Source organism: Aythya ferina (assembly GCF_964211825.1).
Source record: "Aythya ferina genome assembly, chromosome: 3".
Lineage (NCBI taxonomy): Eukaryota > Metazoa > Chordata > Aves > Anseriformes > Anatidae > Aythya > Aythya ferina.
The window spans coordinates 75,560,968-75,586,392 of NC_140298.1; the positions used below are offsets into that span (position 1 = coordinate 75,560,968).

At 42.0% G+C, this 25,425-nt stretch overlaps 1 protein-coding gene and 1 long non-coding RNA gene across 4 annotated transcripts in view; both read left to right on the forward strand.

Moving 5' to 3' along the window:
- SLC35F1 (solute carrier family 35 member F1) overlaps positions 1-25,425 on the forward strand; it is a 248,474-nt gene that overhangs the window by 165,898 nt on the left and 57,151 nt on the right. The window lies entirely within an intron of this gene.
- On the forward strand, positions 7,843-8,470 carry LOC311434423. Its single transcript, XR_014691473.1, has 3 exons — positions 7,843-7,923; positions 8,077-8,251; positions 8,421-8,470. It is a non-coding gene; the product is annotated as an uncharacterized lncRNA (long non-coding RNA).

Sequence of the window (25,425 nt, forward strand, 5' to 3'; positions counted from 1 at the left end):
AACATTCTGTGACTCACATTTAATTTGAAAAATTCTGATCCTAAAGTCAAAATAATGTACCAGTCAATTTCTGTTAAAAGCAAAAAGTGAGCCTTTAACATTTCATGGGTAAGGAAAATGCTTTAAAATAAGATCATAAGATAAAAGGCAAAAAGCAAATTGTGAGCATTGTGCCTAAAAATTATGAGCAGAAGTTAATTGTGTTTGCTCTTATATGAGCAAATCCCATTAGGATTTGTAAAGAATGGAGATGGTGAATCCACCCTTTTCATTTGCATAGCCTACAGAAGTTTGGCAGAGTTGGATCTGCATGGCTATGGTGGGAATAAAGCTTGATCTTTATGTTTACATCCAGTACACTTCAGTCATGAAGGGTGCAACTGCCAAGCACTAGAGAACTAAATTCTAAAAAATCATTTGGTGGCATTAATCTTCTTTTCCCTTAAATTGCATCTACTTCATGCTCAGCTCATTGACCGTCTCCCAAACCACTGTAAGAAAATAAAAGCAGGTGCACATTATTTGAACATCAGTGTCTCATCAGGTTTAACTATATGCTTTCTAAATTATGTGTGACACTAAATACAAGGTCTGGATGCCAGAACCAGAAGTTGACCATCTGTGGGCTAACAGTTGCAAAGTACTGCATTCTTTCACAAGCAAAATGCTGGCCAAGCTATTGCGTCAGTGAGCCATGGCAGCAAAGCAAAAAAATAAATAAATAAATAAAATAAAAATGAAGATTCTTAACATTTATACGTATTCAGAGGAGGTCACCATGATCACTCTGTCTCAGCTGCACATGTGCTCTGGATGAGGCACAGAAAGGGGGAACAGCAATCGGGGGAAGTGAATGATATTACTGAGAGGGATACTTTTATTCTCTGCCGGAGTCAGTGGAAAGTGCTGTCAATAACAAGCACCATAGGAGAGTAATGACTGCAGAAGACCTCTCTCCCACAGTGAGATGCTGCAAAGCCTGAATGCCAATCAGACCCCTCCTCTTCTGGCTGTGCAGAAAAAAAAAAAAAAAAAGAAAAAATAAAAGAAAAAAAATCCCTTTGTTTAGTGCGTGTGTGGCTGATTGAAGCTATTGTTGTTTAGCCTGGCTCCATTTTCTTTGTGGCTCACTCAGGGAGAAGCGAGAGTTGAATTGGGGCTTTCTCTCCCCAGAGAGCAGCCATGAAGGCAAGCAGTCCCATTCCCAATTAAGGGCTGCAGTCTCACAGGAGACCCGCTTGGCTATTGCTTTGCGTCACGTTTCAGAGTGGGGGTAACAAGGAGGTGGTGGAGGAGAAAAATGCAAAACATTTTCTAAATCTCAGCTCTTATGCTTAACATAGGGTATTTGGTAAGATTCCTCCAATTTCAGATGCTGCTTATGAGGTCTTGGGTGCAAGAACTGATGATATGCTGTCATTATGGACTGGGGAACTGATTAAAGGCTGACACAGAATATACAGATGCTGTGTTAAGGGATGTTTGATCTGGGCAGTGGTTAGCTGGCAGACACCCCTAAAAGAAGTCAATCTGTTGAAAATTTTAATACTTGGTAAGGAAGCATTACACCGAACAGAACAACAGAACCTGGGGGGAAATTGCATTAGTCCTTAGTTGCAAAAGTGGTCTCTGGTTCTGTTATTTGTCTTGATAGAAAGCAGCAAAACAGCTGATATCCAAGTCAGGATTACTCCTGGAGTCAGTGGAGCAGATTGAAGGTTGTCTTTTTCTATAGAGAAAGGAAGATTTTATTAGGCAGGAATAACCCTTTATGTCTTAAAGGGCTGGCTGAAAATCTGTCCCAGCATTTGCAAGTGCATCTAGTTACCCCTACAGGTAAGACTGACGCAAACTGAGAACAATACAGAAAAGAATATACAATCTACTAAATATAGTGAGTGGTAGAAATAAGACTGGTTCTGACGTACATCTGTTGCAATCCCATTGACTTCAGTGAAGTCCCTTCAGGCTGATGTTTTCCCACCACAGCACTCGGGGACCTCACTGGTGGTGGGCAGCAAGTCCTGGCGCTGCACTGGGCAGAGCCAAGCAGGCAGTCCAACAAGTGCAGATGGAGCAGCTGCGGGAAGGTGTGCTTGCAAATAGGGGCTGGATCAGGCTGGCTGCTAGCTGTCGTGCTGATGTGAGGGTGCCTGCTGCTCTCTTGGCTGTGAGGAAGAGATCCAGAGCAGTGGCCAATGCCTTCCAAAGGAACACAGATGCCTTCTCCTCTGCACTGCTGTCATCATATCCCAGAAGGGTGTGTTTGCAGGACTGAGGCTTGTCAATGCATGGTTTTGGTACTGCTTTTCTTCCGGCCTTTTTCTTCCAAATATTCCCAAAGCAAGTAATGAATTTCTTAACAAACCATGAGCTCAGGTGAGTCTGTACAGCACAGCCTTTGCACTGAAAGTCACCTTCCTACAAAGACAGACTCACAACTGTTTCCCAGTTAGAGGTGTTCTCCCCAAGGTGGGAAGAACCATAGTTTCACGTCGGTGTAGGCACACCACAACATTTCTCATTCTTAATAACTTTCCTCTGGGTGAGATACCAGTCCTGCATCTCCCACACCTCCTTTATAGGAGCTCTCCAAAGAAGAGAATTTCATTGCCCCTCCGAGAGGACTGGGAACAGCCAGACTATGGAGTCATCTAATGGCTGAGACTTTCCAGTTAAAGCTAAAGTTCAGGTCCTATACTTAGGCTTTTTTTCAACTGCTGGTATTGGTGGCCAGAATTTTCATTCACTGACTTACAAGAACCCATAGTCTTATTTTTGAGTGTTTTAGCACCCCTCATCAATAGCTATTTATGAAAGCTTTGTTCTTATCCATCCTTTCCTGCAGATATAACCTAATAACACATACAAAGCTTGCCATATGTGTTTGTGAGACTCTTGGCTGAAAAATATAACATAAATTCTGTGTGGTGCCTATGGCAAACATGCTAGAAAATAATTAGCCATTGAAATTGCCATGTTAGCATAGATTTAATGAAAACTAATCTTTCTTTTATGATTTAGATCTCTTACATACGGATTTATGAAGTCCCGGTGGATGCCAAGCTGGCAGTGATTGTATTACAGCCATCAGCTTGCTTAATTCTGTTCAGCCTCAGATCTATTGTAATGGACGGGGCTGCCCATAGTAAAAAGGTAACAGGAACACATCAACAGTGCCCCTTTTCTTGCTTCCTTTCTCCACAGCATTCTTAATAATCTATGACTACAAATGCACCATGAGATCAGAAAATCCTGGAGAACAGATTCCAGAGAACTATAATGTTCAGCATCCTCAGGCATTATTGTTGTGTTACTGCTGGGCAGTTTCCCTGACATGGGGTAGGTCAGTGTGAGCATGCAACTTCCACAGAAAGCTAATCTCCCTACACCCTCATGGTCTATGTCAGTCACTAGCCCTTCAAATAATTCATTAAACTATTACCCAAATAAAGTACAGTTCAATAAATTAGCATAAATGACCAAGAAGAAATAGGCCAGCCTTAAAAGGGGAATGAAGATCAAATAGAAAAATACAAATGGCAATACAGTCAGAGAAACAAAACAAATTAGATGAACACAAATCACATTCATCTGCTGTTGAACTTAAAGGGCGGTTGATTTTTTGCATAGTAATAAAAGACTTTGTTCCTTAACAGTAACCTGTCAACCTGGTTGCTCTTTATACAGTAGCTTCCATTTTGTGTTTCAGGCTTTAATAATGGTAAAATCTGGCTTCATGTTGGACTTGGTGATAGACTTCAATCATTTGTGAAACTCAACAGCATCATACTCAGTAGTAGCAATTTCCTGTTATTACTTGTATCTGTTATTATTCGCCCAACACCCATTAAACACTTCAGAGATACACAAGAAAGTCCCAAGTCTAAGCCTGAAGATGGGTGCTGTGGTACTGTTGCAAGGTCAAATAGCTCAGCAACACCATGCCACACTGCAACCAGTGCTGGCACTGCCTCCTCAGAGGCCTTCTGCTGGGTCACCATCACTTCACCTGGCTCACCACCCAGCCAGGAAAAGGGATCCAAATTACTGGCACCCGAAGGACTGGTGTGCAGATGTTTTTCACTGAGCCAAACGTGAGCAGAGTGTGGTCCTGCTTTTTATTTTCTATTATCATTGAATTGTACTTCAGAGGATGAAAGTGAACATGGTACAGGAATCTGTCAAGGGCATAAAGAACATGATTTCTGTATGACTGCTTAGACTTAACTTTTCCCTGTCCTTCGGTTATTATGACTTGGGATGCTGTTTCATCAGCTCATCTCAATTCAGCAACCACTTAAGCATGTGCTTAACTCCAGCCAGGAGTTTAGGCATCCCACATGTTTTAATCCCACATATCATCTATGTTCGTTCACACATACCTGTCCCCAGTTCAGGAGAGCACTCCAGCACACATTTAACTTCAGTCTTTCCTATTCATTATTCCAAGTGATTATTATTGAAGTTTCTCCTTTCTTTGTTTCTATCTCACTCTTAACAACAATCTTGGTTTTTACCTTTTCTTAGCCCTTTTCAAAATCCTTTTTGCTTACATACAGGAAGCGTTTATGTGTCCTTTCACTAATGTTGGCCCAGTAATGGCCCAGTATTACTTCAGGTTGACTTCTCGAACAACGTGATGAAACCTAACAGCGTTACCTGTTCATTTCATGCATGTACTCAGGGGCAGGTGGATCAGTCCTTTTCAAAGTACTGGATTACCTACTGGTTCTCACCCATTTCACTTTAGCGAAATGAAGTTCACTTAATGCTTAACCAGAATCCCCATATTTTGACAAAGGCTGGGTAACACAGTCATAGCTGTAATTGTGGGGACTGTGCTGGTACTTGCTTTGTGGCTGCTGAGCTTCATTATTTAATGGCCCAGTCTTGCTACATGGTGTCCTGAGTCCAAGGCTTGGTAGTAAGGGTGGTTTTACTGGACTGTGTGCCTGGAATCATAGAATCATAGAATCATAGAATCATAGAATATCCTGAGTTGGAAGGGACCCTTAAGGATCATCAAGTCCAACTCTTGACACCGCACAGGTCTACCCAAAAGTTCAGACCATGTGCCTAAGTTCACAGTCCAATCTCTTCTTAAATTCAGACAGGCTCGGTGCAGTGACCACTTCCCTGGGGAGCCTGTTCCAGTGTGCAACCACCCTCTCTGTGAAGAACCCCCTCCTGACGTCCAGCCTAAATTTCCCCTGCCTCAGCTTAACCCCGTTCCCGCGGGTCCTGTCACTAGTGTTAATGGAGAAAAGGTCTCCTGCCTCTTGACAACCCCTTACGAGGAAGTTGTAGACTGTGATGAGGTCTCCCCTCAGCCTCCTCTTCTCCAGGCTGAACAGGCCCAGTGACCTCAGCCGTTCCTCGTACGTCTTCCCCTCAAGGCCTTTCACCATCTTCGTAGCCCTCCTCTGGACACTCTCCAACAGTTTCATGTCCTTTTTATACTGTGGTGCCCAGAACTGCACACAGTACTCGAGGTGAGGCCGCACCAGCGCAGAGTAGAGCGGGACAATCACCTCCCTTGACCTACTAGCGATGCCGTGCTTGATGCACCCCAGGATACGATTGGCCCTCCTGGCTGCCAGGGCACACTGCTGGCTCATATTCAACTTGCTGTCTACCACGACCCCCAGATCCCTCTCTTCTAGGCTGCTCTCCAGCGTCTCATCGCCCAGTCTGTACATGCAGCCAGGGTTTCCCCGTCCCAGGTGCAGGACCCGGCACTTGCTCTTATTGAACTTCATGCGGTTGGTGATCGCCCAGCTCTCCAACCTGTCCAGATCCCTCTGCAAGGCCTTTACGCCCTCATTTGAGTCCACAACTCCTCCAAGTTTGGTGTCATCAGCAAACTTGCTCAAAATACCCTCTATTCCTACATCCAGATCGTTTATAAAAATATTGAAAAGTACCGGCCCTAAAATGGAGCCTTGAGGGACCCCACTGGTGACCGCCCGCCAGCCTGACGCAGCTCCATTTACCATAACCCTTTGGGCCCTGCCCGTTAGCCAATTGCTCACCCATCGTATGATGTTTTTATTTAGCTGTATGGTGGACATTTTGTCCAGTAGGATCCTATGGAAAACCATGTCAAAAGCCTTGCTGAAGTCCAAAAAAATCACATCAGCTGGTTTCCCTTGGTCCACCATACGGGTGATCTTATCATAAAAGGAAATCAGGTTAGTTAGGCAGGACCTACCCTTCACAAACCCATGCTGGCTGGGACCAATGACTGCTTTGTCCCCCAGGTGCGCCTCAATAAGTTCGAGAACCATCTTCTCCATGATTTTACCAGGCACTGATGTGAGACTGAAAGGCCTGTAATTGCTAGGGTCTTCTTTCTGACCCTTCTTGAAAATTGGCACAACATTTGCCAGCTTCCAGTCTACCGGGACCTCTCCAAATTCCCAGGATCGTTGAAAAATAATTGAGAGAGGTTCCGCGATGACATCCGCCAGCTCTTTCAGCACCCGGGGATGAATCCCATCCGGACCCATGGACTTGTAGGGATCCAGGTGGAGTAGCAAATACCTACTTGGAGCAAGCGGATGGCATTCATCAAACATAGATGATCCCAGTTCATACTTTGAGCTCTAGGAAATTTCTTCAAGGTAATGAATTACTGAAGGAGGAAGGAATGAACTGACAAAGAAGTCAGGAAATACAAAGTGGAACTGGGTGTGCTGACCAGTGTGAGAGCATTGCTTTGGCTGTAACAGGAATTAGGATTTCCTACGTTTTTCCCTCTGCTTCTCCTGCACCTCCACCATGGTATTGTCAAACGCAGGTGCTGGAAGAGACCTGCAGTGGCACAGTAATATTGTCAGGAGCCTTGCTGACATCTATGTGACATTTGTTGTTTCTTGCCCGTAACACTTCTTTCCCTGAGACAGAAATAAGCTTGGTCCTACATGGTTTGTTTTTGACAGATGTGTCAGTATTGCCCCTGCTTGAATTACCTTCGCTTACACTCTATGAATTCTCAGAGAGAACTGATAATAATTCAGTGACTGTGTCAACAGCACTTCTAAGCATCCGAGGACAGTGCTCTTCAGTGTCAGCTGATTTTAAGACATACAATTTATCTAACACACTCCAATCACTCCTTTTGCTCTTCTAGCCCAAGCTGGTTCCCCTTTGCAACCAGCAAGAGCACGTGAGACTCTTCAGTTTCTGTGCAAGCTGTGTGACATCTCCTTGCCATGTCTCTTCATCTGTAACATTACAGTGGCCTCTAGAGGTCCCAGCCCCCAGGAGGCTGTACATACGTAACAAAAGAGGCAGCCAGGGAACCTGCCTGGGGAGGCAGACCTGCAGAAGGTGGGAGATGGGAAGCATTATTATCTCAGTGTTACAGATGGGAATTTGAGACAAACTGAAATTGAGTGATTTGCATAAGATTATGCCAGATGTCTTTGGCAGAGACAGGAGAACACTCAGTTTTTTATATCTCAGATTAATATTTAATAATGTAACTAACAATATTGATTTAATGTAATCAACAGTGCTGGCTACCATTTGCAGCACTGGTGATTTTCCAAGATAAGCTCTGCCTCTCCTATGCACAGAAACTCACCCTTCAGCTAGTCAGTCTGCCTATGCTGCCGAAAAATCTGGTAGCTGTTAGCTGATTTTGTCTTTGCTCACCTAAGCTGTCAATAGACTTCTGGCACTGATGAGAGCTCTGTGATCCATTACCAATCTGCTGGGCACTCTAGTTCCTTTGGCCTTTCAGTTCTGATTACCAGGTGTAATTAATTGTGCACTGATGAGGCTTGCAGTGACTAAGTCTTTTGCAGTTAGGTGAGCAGCATGTAGATGCTGGAAGGCAAACTGTGAAGAAAGAAAGAAAACAGGAAAAAAAAGCTGTGTGGACTTTTGTTCCTTTGAAGTGACCTTTCAGTGCAGGTCTTTTACTTTTTCATTTCCTTTATTTTGTTCCTTTCCTTATTTGTTCTGAAAGGAGTCAGGCATTCCTTGGGAAGCAATTCATATGTAAAAAGTTTTTGCATTGAGATTCATCTGATAAGGTCTGCAGAGGGGACTTATTTGCACTGACAGGTTGGCAGCCAGACAGCCTCTGCATTTTCTAAATGAAAGGAGAGTAGCAGCAGGACATCTCCTACCCTCTGCCTTTCAGTGCTGGAAGAGAACCAAAATCTGGCAAGCAGCAGTTCTGGGGATCCAGCTATTTAGGAACGACAGAAATGCATGGACACTGGGAATGTAACATAAGGTTTGCCTTCTGTGAGAACTCACACAGACAAGTGACGTTTGGGTTGGTGATTTTGGGGGGTAGGGGATGGGAACCTTGACCTACCAGATACAATTTACTTGCCTTCTTTTCAGCATTAAGTCCAAACGTGAAATAACCTAAATGGATTTTTAATTCTTGCTTGTAAAAGACAAGGCAAGCACAGGCAAGCTACAGCGTAGAATAAAAAACTGAATGAGGGAGAAAATGAGCCAATGTGGGATCGCTTTCCTACTTCCTTCAAACAAACCCACAGGGGAAAAAAGGTAAAGGTGCCTCAAAACCTGCTTCCTCCCATACATCTCGGTGGTGTGAATGTCAGGGCAGGGACACCAAGTCTTCAGATAGGGTGTGACTATCCGTGTACAACAGCATACATGTTATTGCCTGCTATGTGTTTTAATCCAGGACACATTACCAGCTGTATAATAGAAAAAGGTCATTTCTTGATTGTTGCCCTGAGTTAGTCTGCCAGGCTCCAGCAAAAAGTCTCTACTGCCCAGTGTGTGGCATAGCCTGCATCACAGCATCTCAGGGAAAGGGGAGCAAGAGTAGCAAATAAATGGGAAGTTACCACAACTTGCTGTTAATACATACTCTTACAGTCCTGCACATCGCATACTGAAAAAGAGTGTGTGCTTTTACTGCTGCAGGCTACATCTCCCTGTGCTGAACACTTCAGTGCATGGACTCACTGCATAAAGACCCATTGCTGCTTGGGTGAATTTTCAGTGTGTTTTTTGCAGAGGCAGAACTGCCATTAGTCTTGGCATTCCTCTTAATGATGCTAAGGGCACTGGGAAAATACACAGTAAAGAAATACTTAGCTGCATTGCAAAATATGTCTTAAGTGGAAAAAGTTGTAGTATGGAGATGATACCTGTCATGGTTGCTTGCATATGCTCCAATTAGTCTTTCTCTTCCATTCATTCACAGGTAAAATAGTGCTGATGCTTGAAAATATTGGTCTTCTTGTGTTACCTGCATACGTGACTGATTGTACACTTCTCTTCATGGCCACCCACCCCATTGAATCCCACTCCTGGCACCTCTGCTCCACTTGTTCCCAATGCTACTATTTACTAGGGCTCACGTTCTTGAAAGGAACACAGCAGATGTCAGTGACATTGCCATGGTCATAAAAGTAAGATGAATTAGTATGATGCTCTGCAGACGGCCAGAAGTTACTCCTTGGTCATACAAATGGCACTGCAGACTAATAACAGTAAAAATAATTAACACTCCTGCCCAGGCTCAGTGTTTCTGTATATTCTGTATGTATTTATTCAGTAAAGCTAGCACTTTAATTTTAAAGATATAACTAGATAAATGTTCTATTGCTTTTCATTCAATCTTCTTTACATATTCTGATGTGCATTTTATTGAAAGGTTTTTATATCACACTTATCTTAAAATAAGTTTGTTTTCCATAAAACGTAAAGAGAGGCTGTTAACTGTCTTCTACACAGTTACTATGTTCTTTATTGCAACAGGAGAGGTGAATGTCAGCCTTAAGTCCAAAACAATGTTATCCATTTCTACTGAATTAATTTACAGATGCTAAACAACTGCCTTAAGTAGCCATGAACAACATGAGCCCATCTGCCTGATGTAGGCAGCTGGTAAATAAGGAGCAAATCACAAGAGTTCCTAAGGTTTTGGATAAATGTTTTTCAGAGGGGACCTATGTGTCACACCATGCTGCTAGACAGGACTGTGCATGGCTGTGAATCCCAGTGGGAAAACATGACCTGGGATGTTCTCTGGCCCAAGTGCCATTTGCCTGTCTAATAGACCAAACACTGGAAATCTCTTAGACTCATAGAATCATTTAGGTTGGAAAAGACCTTAAAAATCATCAAATCCAACCATTAACCTAGCACTGCCAGGTCTACCACTAAACCATGTCCCTAAGCACCCCATTTACATGCCATTTCAATACCTCCAGGCAATAGGTGGGCAAAAAAAGAGGATGTGGAATGTCTTTAAAGACAGGCCTTTACCATATCAAAGGAAGTGTTGTTGAATTAGCCTATATTATCCAGTGTTAAGCCCCAGTGCAGGTAAACAAACATAGCAGAGAAGATGAACATCTCAGCCTTTGGCTGTTCTTTGGCTAATGCTCTGACTCAGTTATATAGTTAGTGAGAATTTGAAATACAAAGGATTTTTAGAGCTATATTATTGTGGTTTTTGAAAGATATTTTTAAGGAAAACCAACAAAATCATCACAATCTTTTCCTTCCTTAAATATGACTTATGGTTAGGGCTGACTTGTCCCTCCCTAAAGACTGGCCAAGCCATACTGGCAGCTTGTATATAAATGCCAGCAGTTCAGCTGAATTGCACCTTGATGCCCATGCTGATGGTCAAAGAGTTAAGTTAAATGTAAAAATATAAAGTAAGCATAGCAATATTTGGGAAGGCACTTGTTGGCTTTGTCATTCTCTGTCTTCTGTTGGAGTGACAGACATGCAGGTGGGTGAGAGGGGATGCCAGTATCCCCCCTTAGTCATCTGCCTTGTGGGTCTAAGAGGGAGGAATTAAGTATGCATATGAGAAGAGAGCATTTTCTGAGGTTTCAGTAATAAAACCAGGGAAGAGATGGATGGGAGAGTAGACACAAGAGGCTACTTACAGGCCAGGTGGTCTAGCAGCTTCAGCAGGCAGCAGTGGACCTTGGGGTGAGGAAGAGCAGGAGACATCCAGATCAAACCCTTGTCAGAGCAAGCACTGGGCTGACAATATTGTATTCCAAGAGTATATACACCTATTCCAAGAAACAGCAAAAAAGCTTTTCAATCCCTAGACATGGAAAGGCTTCAGGCTGATGGCTTTTTCAGGCAGCCACTGCTGGAAATCCTGGAGGGACAGATTTCCACAGGGACAGCTCTTGTGTGAGGAGATGCTAAACCAAGGCAAAGGAAAAACTGGAGTGTGTTTATTCAAATATTTATAAGACAGATGACCTGAGAAATTCACCTGGCAGGAGGTTTGATTGCATGCATTTTTCCAATCAGGGTTTCATTGCCATGTGATCAGACCCTTTCAACGAGCAATTTTTACTTTTTAGACCATAAGCCTGGGAACTGGGGCTCCCGCCTGTTCATTTTCCTTATGTCCAGATTGGCCTCAAGGAAAACATGACTGCAAAGCAGCAGTGCTTAGATGTGAAACCTTGGGGTCATCTAATATGGGGAAGACACAGAGGTGGCTATCAAAATATCGTGGTATTAATGTGTTGCAGTATTTGAAATGTAGTTGAGTCTCTCTGAATATCTAGCACTCCAGTCACCTCTCAAATCAGAGGTGTTATCCTTCACCTCCTTTCACTCGTATCTAAAATACGTGTGAAACCACACTTTTCTAGGTTTTCATGTTACAGCATGAAACGGTGGTTAAAGAAGAAGGAAAACCCTCTGTCTTTCACAGAAGTAGAAATGTGAAGAATAAAAATAAGGAAGGCATTTTGGATTAATGTATGAGTACCCTGTGGTTATGCAGGAGCCTCTTCCCTGCCTTGATTCTCCTGGCTCCAGTCCCAGCTGCAGTTCACCAGCCCTACAGCTTCTTTTTCAATTCACATTTTCTCTTCTACAAACAAGGGAGAGGCAGGCTTGCAATAGAGTTTGTCCAAAAGTTCTTGTCCAATCCTTCTCTCAAAAGGATAAAGTTTAAATCATAGAATCATAGAGACATTAAGGTTGAAAAAGACCTTTGAAATCATCTGGTCCAACCACAACTCTACTACCAATGTCACCTACTAAACCATGTCCCTGCGCACCAGGCCCAACCTTTCTTTGGCTACAAAGATGGTGAAGGGCCTAGAGGGGAAGACGTAAGAGGAACGGCTGAGGTCACTTGGCCTGTTCAGCCTGGAAAAGAGGAGGCTGAGGGGAGACCTCATCATGGTCTACAGCTTCCTGGTGAGGGGGAGTGGAGAGGCAGGCGCTGACCTATTCTCTTTAGTGACCAGCAATAGGACCCGAGGGAATGGTGTCAAGCTGCAACAGGGGAGGTTCAGGCTGGATATCCGGAAAAGGTTCTTCACTGAGAAGGTGGTCACACACTGGAACAGGCTCCCCAGGGACATAGTCAAGGCACCAAGCCTGTCAGAATTCAAGAAGTGTTTGGACTGTGCACTTAGTCGTATGGTCTGAAATTTTGGGTAGACCTGTGTGAAGCCAGGAGTTGGACTCGATGATTGTTGTGGGTCCCTTCCAACCCAGGATAGTCTATGATTCTGTGATTTCCTTGAACACCCCCAGGGACCATGACCTGACCACTTCCCTGGGCAACCCGTTCCAATGCCTGACCACTCTTTCTGAGAAGAAATGTCTCCTAATTATTTTAATCCAAGGGAGTGTCTGTGAGTTTATGCCAGAGTAATAAACAGCAACATATCATCCCATCTGAAGTCAGCTGGGAGAAAATCATTTCAGTTGCTAGGAGAAGTGTTGCCTGTCCACATCCTGAATTTTAAGCACCTACTGATACATTCTGTCGGGGTGAGTATAAGTACATGTAGGTGTGAAAGTACCCTTAAAATGACATAACAAAGTCCTGATTCCTACAGTTGCGTTTATTGCTTTATTGCTAGGTCTCAGTGTCTTCCTCTGGCTTTCAAGAGCAGCAGCAGCATGGGTGAGGAAGGTAGGGGTCACAGAGTTAGCAGAAGCTTTTGTGGTGCTCTGGATGCTAACTATATTGCCAGTGGCTGAGTCATTTGACCTCCACTGGCTGTAAAACTTTATTTTTTAGTTGACTTTTTGAAAGGGCCCTGGATTGTTTTCAAGTGTCAGTAGAGAGAGGATCATCTGCACAGCAGTGAGGGGAGAAAAGAGAGACTCAGAGGGGAGCTGAAAGAGCCCCAGAGGAGGAAGGGATGCTGTGTGTTTTGTCACCTCACTCCTTCACTTCTTCTGGGCTACACCAGCACTTGTAAAGTGAATGTAAATATGTAATATGCAATGGAAATGGAAAAAAGAGGGCATTCAAGTGCTGGGATTTTCCAGAGTGCAAATCAAACCAACACTGGGAGACATCTGCGTGTGTGTTTCCAAGTCACAAAATACTCCAATTGCAAGAGCTGTTAAAGGCCTGTTGGTGTCAGACCTTGTTTCAAAATAGGGCTCTTTCCAACAGCTAGTCTTAATTCTTTACCTGAAGCTATATGTGTAGTAGGTGAAGATCTCTATGGTATCACAGAGTAAGAATGATAAAAAATAATGTGAACGGCTAGCATCACTAGCCATCCACTGCAACCCCTTCCTCTCACAGAGGACTGCACACTATAAAGCAGAAGGCTTGTAGCAAGAGCTGAGAATGTAAAGTCTCATCACAGAATATACTCCATACATACTGACTATTGATTAGTTGCAGCAACATTTTATTCAATTTTAGCATATTTTCATACCTCTTAAGGGCTTCTTATCTTCTTTTTGAAGTCAGTGTTTCTATGATAATAAAAAATAGTGATCATGAAATAAAAATCAGTATTTCAACTATTATATTGATAGATTATATATCACTAGTATTAGACCATGAGTCCCTCAGTCCACATTGCTGCTCCTGACCTGCTATGAAACCTTTAAAAAATATATAAATAATAAAAACATGAAAAATAAACTAACTAAAAATCAAAATAAAACCTTAAACTTCTAAAAAAAATAGACTAGAATTCAACTGAAAACATTTTTACATTTTCTCCTCACTGGAGATACCATTAATTTTCATTTTAAAAAATGTTAATTTCATTTAAGCAAATGTTACAGCTTTTTGACTGGTGAAATTGATGCAAGGGTCCAGATCCCAGGAAGATTATTTCAGACTTTCCTATTTGCAAGATATATAACCTGATAACCAGATATAAATGCAATAATTTATTTTGAAAAAGGAATCTTATAGAGATGTGTAGCAGACCTGAATAGGTGTTATGGATCTTACACATTTAAGAAGTTCAGAATTTGGTAGTAGATGAGCCTATGTAGTTCAATATCTTGCCTAAACTAACATACAGGAGAATATGTGTGTGCTATTGTTTGTGTGGTGTGTAAGTTCTAGTGCATAAATCAACGTGCTTATAGTTTTGAAGTACATGTTTATGTAAATCTTGCTTGCTTTTGAGGTTATGTTTTCTCAGACCAATATTTTTGAGGGTTTTATTTGTTTGTTTGCTTGTTTCAAGCTATTTTTCCAGGAAGCTACCTGTAATGGGCATGGAAACAAATGTAAAGGTGAGATATCTAATCATATAATATCATGGCTGTAATGTAAGCGAACTATACTGACCCATTCTATCTAAAGTAACTTATCACCTCTTAGAGGAGGACTTGTGTGTTTTTATGCAAAAATATAATGTATTCCTCTTCATCTATGTTAATCAGAGCAAGGTGTAAGGAAAGACCAAAAAATAGAAGCAGAGGTTGTCAGGAGAGCTCTGTATTCGTTACTGTCACAACAGAATACATCACTGAACTAAGAATGGCTTGTTATTTATCCCTGTCTATCAAACAAAGCTAAATCTACATCCCTAAACCAAAGCAAATTATTATTAACCCTATAAACAGGCCTAAATCATCCCATTGGAGCTGTCTTGTAGCTCACTTAAGAGAATAGCATAGATCTTTTATGCAAATCGTGAATATTGCCAGGCTGGAATTACTGAGGATATGTGCACATTATTGCATGAACATGCAAAATGGTAAGAGCACAGTGATCAATTGATCCATTCTGTAAGACCATGGGAAGGCTCTCTATGGTTTTCCATGAAAACCTAGATAGCTAGAGAGAAAAATGGAGAGTGGAAAGCTAAATAAAAGGCTGTTTGAAGCCCTCCTAGTAGTGTGGGCTTGTGGCCACAGTTTTTGCTTGGGGATTGACAGAGATCTCATGATGAGCCTATAAATCATAGTGACTCACAGGCTTCTGCAATGTGTCCTTGGTTCTTGTGTAAGCTTCGTGTTACTGCTTACGAGGTGGATAAGCACCCTCCTCCTATGCAGGTACTGCAGGTATGGTTTTAGCAGGTGAGTGCATATGTCCAAGCAGCACTGCTATGTTCCAGTACTTGCTTCATGCCATTCCTCTTCCTTCACCATCTGTCCAGCAGGGTCAGCTTTGTGCAGTCACATTTTGACTGGTTTTTGGGAGCTTCTCACTAGAAGCGTTCAGCCAATTGCTTGCAACTTTTTTTTTTTTTTTTTTTTTTGCAACCCCAATTGTGTGAACGTCCAAAAGAACCTAATTCATCTGAGCTGTCCTGCATAAATTTCCCATAAAAACCTGTGCTCATGTTACATAGCTTATCTCACTGTCAGTGGTAAAGTTGGTTGAAAGGGCTGAGCCACATTTTACAATTTATAGATCTGTAAGCTGGAAACACCACAGATAGCTCAGATTCTCTACTGTCATGCACTTCGTGGAGGCATTAGCATACTGGACATAACAGATGTAACTCGTCTTTGCTCAGATTATGCTCACTAGGCACATGGCTGTAGAAAATCAAGGTCATTAATTTAAAAACTATGAATGTACATTTATCAAAGTACAGGAACAATTACAGGATATTCAGTAATGGTTTCATTCTTGCTTGATGGGCTTGTAGAACCCTCAGTTTTCCCTTCAGTGATCAGCTGCAGCTGTTACCTCCTTTTCCATCAAGTTCACATGCAGGTTCATCACCTGTGATTTGTCTTCCATAAAAAAATTCCATCCAGCTTTTCTTTACAACATGAAACTTTTCTTGATGCTAGATGCCACCCAGTGTTTTATGAGAATGATTATATTAACCGCATTTCCTGAAAGCTTACTGTTCCACTTCTCTCACAGTATGGGGCTGCTTTACTATTGCTGGCAAACAAGAATTCATACTTATCCATCATCTCCTTTATGATGAAGTTTGAGTCTTCCAACACTGAAATTGAGGTAGCATCTCTTCTCTGAGAGGGTCAGATAGCCTGCTCATGCTTTCTGACTGTCTGATCTTGTGTGATATACCTTCATCCTGCCGCTCTTGATGAGTTTTCCATGAGAAATTGAATTGGTAAGGTGACCCCTACTTTTGGAATGGTTTCCTCTTCTTGAAGCATTGTGCTGATACATTGCTCAAAGTTAGATGCATCACTACACCACTCTCATATACAAAATAGCAAAAACGGCTCTGTCTCTGTGCCTTGCAGCCCTCAGTGCTCTGTAGCTTGTGTCAGCAGCTTGTTCTGTGAAGGTGCATTGGCTGAACTTTTATGTGCTGAGCAGTTGTTGCATGACTGAACTGCCTCTGGAATTGGACTGTGAAATAAGGGGAAGTGAGAAAAATGGTGAGTCTTGTTTAACATTCACAACTGGGCTGATGAAATTGTCAAAGAACACCAATAGTGTCTGAGTCAGATATGCATGTAAGGATATGAAAATGTGTTAATGAAGAAATGGTCACTGGTGATACCAGCATAACTGTAACAAGCTGGATGTGTGAAAGGGCATCTTGTAGTTGGGATACGTGGTCATAATTCACACATTAATGGTTGGGCGCCCCATCAGTTGCTGGAATTTCAGCATGAATATTAATTGTGCATGATGCAAGTTCCTCCTACTCTAGCCCTGCAGTTTCACATTATAGAACCTCAGGTTGCAGTTATCAGCAAAAATATCTTACTAACACCTTAGTCCTAAAAACAAACAAACAAACAAACAAAAGTCTTGGCCTCATTTATAATTAGGTATTATTTTTCAGTGTTGTGGAAAGGCTACAGTGTCAATTACTGTTAAAGCTCAGACAACATGATAGGTATTCAGCAATTTGCTTAAAAATTAGCAATCACGTAAAGGAAACACTTTTCTATACTAAGGTTGCTCATTGTTATGATTTTTTGAGTTTTGTGGCAGTCAGCCAGGACAAGAGAGGACCAGTCACTCTTCACAGCTGTTGTGTCAAGTTCTTGCATCCCTCAGCAGTGTTTTCCAATACGCTTTCTCCTGAATTCTTGGTGGGGAGGAGTGGAAGACATTTAACTTTTAGTGCGCTCTGCTGAATGATATCTGATGCAGTATCACATATTGCAGGAGAATTTACAAAAAGTGTTTTAAAGTTTCAGAGTCAGTGAGTGATGATTATTTCAGGGTGGATCTTTAGACACCATGGTGATCTACTTGCATTTACCCTAAAGGCAAACTGTGTGTATTGGCCACTTCTTCTAGCAGGTCCCTTCCCCACTCATCTCTTCTTGCCCCAAGCTCTCCTGTGACCAAACCCAAAGGGGCCCCAAACCACACCATTCTGGGAAGCACCTGCATATCTCTTAACTCTTCCAAGTTATTTCTTATCTCTTAGCTCTTCCAAGATGTGAAGTTCAGTTTAATAGTGTATGAATTACTTGGGTTTCTCTGTTGTGGTAGTACAGCAACCAGTGAGTGTAATACTAGTTTTTCATTCTTTAAGCAGCAGCAGCACAGTGAATTTGGCACTCCTGAAATGTAATACCGGAGGATCTGAACTACACATCATTATTATTCTATATATTTAATGAGACCCTGGAATTCTCTATCATACTCCTGTTGGCTATCATCTTCTACCACAGAAAAATAATACATGTTATATACAGTTAATTGCTTTTTGGATACCTTAGGCTTGTGCATGATCTTCACTCATCATCAGCACTAGGTGCTTAGTTCAGGTTGTCATAGCACTGAATGAGTATTTCTCAGCTTGTACATCCCACTGCAGGTAATTTTTGCTAGACTTTTGATGGACTGCAGACCTCCAGCTTATTAGTGTAGCATCTAACTGCTTATCAGTCCTAGTCTCAATCTCCTCATTATTTCAGTTGCACAGCTACAATAATTAGATTCTACATTTTTCAGACTTCATAAAATAGCTTAAGACTGTGCTGGGCGGGGACATGAAATTTCCTTTGTCTGTACAAGACCTTGGTTTTCACTTTGTATGCCAGTCATTATTTTGCTTAAAAACAAGACCAGGTAAGTTTCAGTCCCTGCTACAAAGTTGCTTTGACCAATTTACTGAAGCTAAGCTGATAGACACTCAGCATTTAATTAACATTTAATGTACTATCTAGAGCATTTTACAGTGTCTGAACTGTATTTCATCAGTGTCCACAACTCAACTCCCCACCTTTCTGAGTATGACTGCATTTATGTGCTAGTTCTGACAACTATGCATGTGAAAGCTGGCAGTGAATACACGAAAATGTACTACTTTGAATATACATGTGCTAGAAGTGCTTCGTAAACCCATAAGTTGTCTTGTTGCAGAGTTTGAATCGTGGAAAATTTATGATTTTCTTGTCAGAAATGACACGGCTGTAGTTCTTCAGCCCAGATCTTCAAGCTCAGGAATTAAGAAGTGCACCCCACGTGGAGGTGCAGAACTGATTTGCAGGCAATGCCTGGGTGTGGATGTGGCTGTACCAAGAGAAGGAAGTTCTTTGTTGACCTAGTTAATGCTGGGTTGTCTATGCTGGCAGAAGAAAACAAAGCACTGTACTGCAAGGCTCCTCTCAGTGTGCGTGTCCTGATGAGACAAGGGATGCTGAGGTGATATGTGTGTCTGTACACTGCTGCAGAAAGGACTCTCAGATCGTCCAGTGAAACTGTGCTATAGGTGGTGGACTGAAACTTTCTGATTTTGATCTATCCATTGTCACAGAGCCACATTTGGGCTGTATTAGCATGCCTGTGCATGGACAAGGGTGGCATACAGTAATATGTGCTCACAACACGGCTTGCTGTCATGTCCCTCTACAAATGCTTTCATATCCAAATCCTTATTATCTGTTTCCATATGCATGGAGATTTAAGATTTACGCTCTCTTTACCCAGGATGTAAGGCTGCCCTTCATTGTTTCTGTTGTATCCCAGATTGCTTTCTCCTTAATGTTAATACATGGATGTATAGTGCTGATTTTTATTTTTTTTAATCTGGTTATTCAATATTCAAGATTGTTGCATTTCCAGAGGTCCTGTGAAGACCCCATTGTTTTAGGTACATTGCAGATAAAACAAAATACCACCCACTCTGAACAGCTTCCCATCAAAAAAATATCTGGCCTGTCTTCTAATCTTAATCATCGTTCTGGGTAACTTGTTCAGGATTATGTGATAATGAATAGACAGTTCTTCAGATGAATTGCCTATAATTGCCTAGCTGGGTAGTTATGTGATGCCTTATGACAATAAATCAACATGGTTCAGTGAAGTTTTATGCTTTTAGTAAGATGCCTCAGAAGATGGTCATGCTACATAGGATCTAAACAGGTTTCTTTTAAGTAGTTTTGATAATTATAGACATGGCATTGTGATATCTGGTGTGTACAAATCCTGAAAGTATCAAGAAATAGGCAAATTAATGAATGTGCCAGCTCTGGGTGTTATTTATAGTCACTGGGTTTCAGGCATTTCCATATCTCCATGCCTGTATTTTCTCTCTTAGCTGGGTTTATGCCTCTGTGGTGCGTTTTGTAATTTCTGCCATGAATTAAACAAGGTGATCATGCTGTGGCCAACAGTGAAAGACTTGGTGTGTCTTGTGTGCTTTTCTTGAGCCTCTGTGACTGGTAACCCGTGGAGATAGGAAGAATCCAGCTGTGCAATTGCTTTACGCTCCTACATTTTCTGTTTCATGTGTAATCTGCAGAGTTTCTTGAATAATCTGTGGTGGTCCTGATGTGAGGCCCTTACTACATGTATAACCCATGATGGTGACACATTCCCAAAGCTTCTGTATTCCTCCAGGGATAATACTTAATATTTAATTTGGAAGTTTAGCAAACCTTAGCACAGTTCAGTGAAGAAAGCACCAATGCAGTGAAGAAAGTCCCAGAATAGGAATAATTCTGCTAGCTCTTAGAATCATAGAATCTTCATGGTTGGAAAAGACCTTCAAGATCATCTGGTCCAACCATCAACAGATGCTACTGCAAACAGATACTCCAAGAGGACTGGGTGCATGTTGGCAGCCTTTTTAACACAGAAGAATACCAAAATACCTCTAGAGATCATTGATCATCTGTAAAGTCAAATTCATCTTTAGATAGCCAGCCCTAATCTATTCTGAAGTCTGCAGCTCTGCCCTTGGCCCAGGGCAATGACATGAAATGGTGCAAAAAATAGCCTTTTACATACTTTCAGTTAACACTATTGACTCCAGATAAAGTTTTAATTCTGCCAACGGTGCGTCTTTAACATCCATGTCCCATCTGATTCTGCTTTAAAGTCCCTCAGCACTACTGCTAAACTAACAAGAACTGTCACCGTGCCAGAGTGCCTATGTGCCCTCAGTGCACATACCACAGACGACAATGCTCCCATTTTCAGTTACTCACCAGCAGCCTTTTTCCTCGTTATAGTACTGTCCTGGTATTCATCATCAGGAAGGTTTATTTCTTAGTAGCTGTCTTCAGGTTTCTTAGTCCACGAGAGCAAGTTCTTTTTCTTGTGTACTGTCTGCTCTGTACAGTCCTTGCCCATACATCATGCCAGCACCTGCTGCAAAGCAGCAGCTCTGGGAGCCCCAGCATCGCCTGATATCGTAGGGGTTGATGTCTCAGGGCTGAGTGAGTTGCTGCCTAAGATATGGAGACTGCTCTCTGGTGTCTAATAATGAATTCACCTCCAAGCCTTTTCTTTATGGCAGTGGTGCTAGGTTTTCTCTTTCCTGCTCAGTTACCTTTTCACAGTAAAACTGTAGGAACTAATAGCTTTGCACTCTGTCTGTGTCAAATTAGATTTAAATTGGATTACTGTTTTCAAATGTTATTGATGGGGAGCTGAGAAAGATACACACTCCTTGGTTTCCTTACACCCTTAAAGACAAGGCTAAAAATTCAAGTTCTGTTGGATCTGCTTGATCTATGGCTGGTTAATAACAATGGCAATTGGCATTGTCTTTTTTTTTCTGACCATCTCAGGGAAATCTCATGCTTTGGGGAATAAACTTTATAGGAATCATGAATAATAAGTAGATAATCCATTATTCATATCTTTCTGCTGAAGGACAAATGTCACAGAGTGGGTATATGGCTGGACCAACCTTTCGTAATGAGTTGATAAAAGGAGAAGAAAAAGAAAGCCTATCCATCATAACTGATTCCTCTACCTTAAACAATGAACATTATTTCTTTTAAGATTATTTGACTTTGAGTAAGTCTTATGAATATGATTAATACATCTAAAATCATCCAGGAGGGTAAATTATTCATGCAAATTACACATTTATAAATAATATACAGAGATGTATACAGATTTCTTTACCGCCACTAATACTCTGGTATATTTGAAAGCAAGATTTTTTTTTTCTTTTCAAATCCTTTCTTTACAGTGCTATAAGTAGCTTCACGCTAGATAAAATAGGCTAAACAATGAAAAAAGTGCCTGGCTTCTGAGCTTATAGGGTAAAGAAATAGGATTGTTTTGAAGTATTTCTGTGTGAGACAGAGACAGGTTTAACCCTGAAATCTGGCAGACCAGAACGTTAGTTCAGAGTTAACTTAAATCGAAGAGTACTGTAGATCAGAAATCAGTTTTGAAAATGTCATGTACGAGGACATAATGACCTCACGAAAGCTCAGGTTTGAGGAAAAGCTCCAGCTTGTCAGAGCACTTGTGTACCCCTGCGTTAAGTCAGTGCAAGTGCCTCTCCCAGGAAGCAAGCTGCCGGGTCAAGAAGGGTTCTTACCCAAGTTTAGGCTAGGAGGTTAAACAACTTAAGTGAAAAGTTTGTGTGCTAGAAGCATCTTAGAGGTCATTAAACATCTTGACATTTTAAAGGGCTGAGTGCTTGGAGGCCCATTTCTTTTGAAACAATGTGCTCTTCAGAGCTTTCCTCAGGTTCGGCGTGGTTCTTGTCACAGACTGCTGTGGTGGTTTTACCCAGCTGGGCAGCTGAGCTCCACCACAGCTGCTCTCCCACTCCCCCTCCTCAAAAGGAAAGGGGGAGAAAATACAATGAAAAGGGCTCGAGGGCTGAGATAAAGGCAGGGAGATCACTCAACAATTATCGTCACAGGCAAAACAGACTCATCATAGGGAGATAAATGTAATTTATTGCCTATTACTTAACAGACTAGAGCAGTGAGAAACTAGAAGCAAACTAAAAACACCTTGCCCCCATCCATGCTCTTCCACCTCCTCCCCCCAAGGGGTGCAAGGGAATGGGGATTGGGGGCTGCACTCAGTCCATGACGCTTGTAATCTTCTGAAATAAGAAAACATCTGAAGATTATCATCTCTAGCTACAGAGCTTGGGCTGGATCAAAATCAAGGCATCAAAAATTAATCGTAATTTGTGAAAATGCATGTTCAAGTTCCTAGATCTGATTTCAGTTCCTGTGATTTACATCCAGGGCTGAGGCAAAAGGAAAAGTGCCAGTTCTGTCTCTCTTTCTGGTGTAGCCAAAACCTCTCCAGCCTAATGTGCAGAATGTCTAAAGGGAAACAGCAAGTCTAAACACTTATGATGAGCTAGTTCTGTTTGTGCTTGGTAAATGAGATTTACTCCAGACGAAGGTGAAGATATGTTCCCATGGCATAGCTGTCCCACTGCGCTGGGTCTGCAACCAGCTGGTATCCTGTGATCACGTCCCACCTCAGCAGCACCATCTGTTGCAGATTTCCTTCAGTATGTATGACAGGAAAACCCGAAAGCTCTCTGGGCACACCCACAGCTTCGGTGGCAGTTTGTCAGCTGTTCTTTGGTCTGGCTCTCTGTGCAGCCCCACCACCACGAGTGGCAGCACCGGGCAAGCAGCAGGAATAGTGGCCAGCAGCTGGAGGGCTGCGAACTGGCTGCAGCCACAACACGGGGCAGCTGCACCTCTCCCACTGCAGGAGGGGAAGCAGACAGGAGCCCTGGATAAGATTGGGTGTTTGGGGGAGGCAAAAAGAGTTAAGATTATCTAGGCACTCCAAAGGTTTTCTGAAAACATGGTATAGAACAAATGTACTAAATGGAGTATACTTAGGTGCTTTGTGAAGGAAGATCAGAGGAGCATCCTTGTAAGAGGACATTTTCTCTATTGCGTGAATAATTAAGCAGTAGTAGTGGTTTGCCTTTAGGCAACAGTACTACCATAAAGTAGACATCAGTAATACAGATAGTAATAATGAAATAAGAAACTATTTTGGGTCAAGGATTTAAAATCTCACAGAAGAGGGACACTTCTTTTGACCTTTATGGAGAGCTGAAAGGCATCTACAACAGGCTTTGCACCCACTGAACCAGCATCTTGGCAAAGCAGGAGGCAAGCAGGATTTTAATTTTCAGGCATGGGAGCCTCTTGGTCCTGCCACAGCCTCACGGGATGGTTGAGGTTGGGAGGGACCTCTGGATGTCACCCGGTCCAACCCCCTGCTTGAGCATGGACACCCGGAGCAGGATGCCCAGGACCATGTCTGGGTGGCTTTTGAAGACCTCCAAGGAGGGACACACCACTCACTGGGTTACCTGTGCCACTGCTCCATCACCTGCACAGTGAAGAAGTGCTTCCTGATGTTTAGGTAATGTAGTAAAGCAAAACAGATCCCTATTACCCCTGCAGGGCATTGCCCCACTTGACTGCCTCTCTTCCCTTGTTCTGCAGCAGGGCTGGATGACTACAAGGTCTGTGAAGAAGAAGAAGAGAAGCATTGCTTGTACTGGTCAAGTTCCTTATCTGCAAGACTTGCTGTAGTGTGTGAAAATGGAAAAGAAACAATTATCCCATAACTGTGCTTTCTAACTGAGATTGCTTTTCAAAGCAATGATGATAAGTACATTCTGATCTCATCTTCATCCTCCATGAGACTTCTGCATCTCAACTGCCTGACTCCAGCAGTCCTGGTAGGGCAGCAGAGAAACAGGATGCTAGGCAGAGCTCCCTCTCTGCACACTTACTTTGCCTTCCCCCTTGCAAGTCTCCTGCATACATTTAATTCTCTTCTGCTGAGCTCTGTGCTGTAACGCAGAAGGAGAGCATAGTGCCTTTGATGATCTGATCTAAATAGCAAGTTGTCATCTGAATTAAAAGGGACAGACTGCAGCAGATGAAAGAGAAGCAATATGCTTATTTTCTGGTCTGGCAGTGCTGTTATTCCACTTGTGTCCCAAGCCCATATACAAATAATTGGGAATTTGCTGTCTTAATGGCTGTTGTTTTTTTATTGTACCTCTGTGGCTGTGTGGGTGAATGAGAAAAGGTTTTTGCACATGTATATATGCATTTTTGGTAGACACTGCACAGCTAAAGCCTCTTTTAATTTTCTCTCTAATTTATTTTTAATTTTGTAAACCCCCAGGGGTAAATCCTTATTATATGATGTAAAATCATCTCTTCTACAAAGCAGCTTATTTGTTGATTTTTAATTTGAGCCAGCAGAGGCAAAGCTGTAGCTTTTTTTTTTTTTTTTTTTTTTTCAAACACTAAAGCTCCTCTGTATATATAACTGTCAGGAGTGTGGTTCACTGCAAAATTAGTAAAAAACACAAACAAACAAAAAAAGAAAACCAAACCTGTCCTTCTCAAAAGAACAAAGAGAGGGTTTGTATTTCTCTGTGTTAACAGTATGTTAGACCTCTGAATCTAAAAACAGTCTTAATACACAGTTTGCCTTTAACTTTGCAGTACATTTGGATTAGGCTGAGTATGAAGGCTCAAATTCTCAAAAGCTCAAGCACTGACAGAAGTTAGGGCTTTGTTTTCATTTTTTGAAAGGGGATCTCCATCACAAAATGGCACTATCTAGATGGCATTACTCCATGCACTCACATAAACGCATGTTCACCGACACTGATATGTTCTGTTGGCTTGCAGTAAGTGTTGCCTTTAAGCTAACCAGCACCCGTCTGTTTTATTGTTTATAGGACTGGCTGGAAGCCTTAGTCACAGCCCTATTGAGATAATAACAAAAACACACAATTTGACATAATCTCTCATGCCTTTACATTCAGTGGGAGAGATGTTTGTTTTCAAAACACTGGTTGTTTCATCCTAAACAATCCAGCTGGAATACGTCAGGTGAATAATGCTTTAAAATGCCTTACCAGCTAGTTCAGATTTAGGCATCTACATTTGGTCCTTCTGTCGTACAACTCATAATGCCCAATTAATGAATTTGCTTTGATTCGTCATCAAGGAAAAGAGAGAGAGGAAAAAAAAATGCCTTTC